The sequence below is a fragment of the Caretta caretta genome, chromosome 10 (genome assembly GCF_965140235.1).
Source record: "Caretta caretta isolate rCarCar2 chromosome 10, rCarCar1.hap1, whole genome shotgun sequence".
In the NCBI taxonomy this organism is placed as follows: domain Eukaryota; kingdom Metazoa; phylum Chordata; order Testudines; family Cheloniidae; genus Caretta; species Caretta caretta.
In genome coordinates this window covers 47,416,023-47,418,282 of record NC_134215.1, presented here as the reverse complement: position 1 = coordinate 47,418,282, position 2,260 = coordinate 47,416,023, and positions in this window count along the sequence as shown.

Here is a 2,260-nt window from a genome sequence, read left to right as displayed (position 1 = left end):
CCCCCCAACCTTTCTGAACATCTCTGCTGGTTTTGAATGGCTCCCGTATGAGGAGAGATTAATAAGACTGGGAAGTTTCAACTTGGAAAAGAGACAACTAAGGAGGGATATGTCTGAGGTCTATAAAATCATGACTGGTGTGGAGAAAGTAAATAAGGAAGTGTTATTTACTCCTTCTCATAACATAAGAACTAGGGGCCACCAAATGAAGTTAATAGGCAGCAGGTTTAAAACAAACAAAAGGAAATATTTTTTTCACACAAACACACAGTCTTACCCAGTATAGCCGTTCTTATGTTTCAGCTAGTAGTGATCACACACATCCATTCCATATGTTAGCCACAGAAGTCCTAGGCTAGCTCAGAGGAGAGCCATATGAAGATTCATCTGAAGCATGTTGCTGTCAGTGCTGTGCATTTTGGGGTGGGCCTCTCTATGGCGCATTGGTCATGGGGTGAGAATTGTTGTTTTCCCTGAGCTGGCTTGCAGAGAGCAAAGTGGTGTCAGAGATCCATTGCGAATGAAGCCCTCTTCCCACTCTGTCCACATGTGCACTCTTGAGACTGCCTCTGCTTCAGGGTTTACCACGTTTATGGAAGCCAAGCTCACCGTCGGAACAATGAAACCAAGGGCTTGTCTACACTTGGAAAATTATCAAGATAACTACTCCAGAATGACAGGTTTCAAAGTAGCAGCCGTGTTAGTCTGTATTCGCAAAAAGAAAAGGAGTACTTGTGGCACCTTTAGAGACTAACAAATTTATTTAAGCATAAGCTTTCGTGAGCTACAGCTCACTTCCATACAGCACCTAGCACAATGGGTTTCTGGTCCATGAGTAGGGTTGCTAGGTGCTACGGTAATACAAATGAGTATCTGGAGTAGTTATTTGTAGCATAAACCCTCTAGTTTTGGTATTCATAGATTACAACCAGAAAGGGATCATTGTCATCTAGTCTGGCCTGTGTTACATAGGTCCCAGGACTTCCCTGAGTTAATTCCTGTCTGAACAAGTCTCAGGAAAAACTCCAGTCAGTGTTCACACAGGGGCTTATACCAAAATAATTCCAGAATAGCTATTTCAGTAAACTTCCACGTGTAGGCAAGCCCTGATTGTGCCCCATTCACTTCAGCTTCACCATGTGGCATCTCCTGAGCGCCTCTGATCTGCCACCCCACGCTTCAAGCAATTCTGGCTTAATTAATGATGGCCAAAACATGGCTCCAATGGTGACTTGGGTTCGCTGTGTAACATTTCTGCCACATGAACTGCCTCAGATGCACAAGGCTGCCTTCTCAATGTAAGAGCAAAAGGTATAAGTGGGTAGGATGGTGTCTGGAGTGATGCTTTCCACCCCACAAAAAATGTTGAGGGTTGCAATTTTTCTCCTCCCAATATGGAATGAAAAGCCAACATTTCTGAAATGTGTCATGAAGTGAAAGTGCAAAATATTCATTTTGGGTCAATCCAATTTTTTTTTGTTTTTGATTTTTGATCTTCAAGTCAAATGTTCGTTTTTTGGGGTTTTTTTAATCAAAACCTTTTTGTTCTGAACCCCCACCATGGGACATTTTAACAATTTTGGAACTCTTTTTGGTTTTGTTTTTTGTACACAACATCGATCGATACAAGTTTGTGAACAATTTCACATGAATCAAAATGGCCCGCACAAAACCTGTGCCGATGAAAACCGATCTCGCGGCTCTGCTCCTGAAGACATCTGCTGCTGCACTCGGTAGGTGTATGCCGTTTCTGCCATAGTGGCCCAAGATCTCTAGAGCAGAGCTTCTCCAGCTGTGGTATGTGAGCTCCCTGTTCCAGCCGTTCACTTTGCCAGGACACTGTCTGGTATGTCAAACGATAAAGTTTGGGAGTTGCTGCTCTACAGCCCTATGCTCCCTGGCCTTGCTCCCTGGGCGTTCCTTGACGCCTGCCCAAAGTAACTGCAAAGTGCTCCCAAATCAATATGATGGCATGTAACATCCATTTTGCATGGGTGGAAATGGCTGTACAAGAGGCACAGAGATGAAGAGTCAGGGGCTGGTCTGAGAGAGCGAGAGCTCCTCTTCCATGTAACCATGGCATTGTGAGTGATGATCTGGTGCTGCCCTATGGATAATGTGGCCTTGACCTCCCAAACTTCTACCCACCATCTTCCTCCTAGCTGAGGAGTCAGTAAAAGGAGATTAAATCTATGCTAGTTAGCCTGACCCTAAATTGAAAAGGAGAGGATGGAACTGGATCCTCCTCCTACTGACCCCA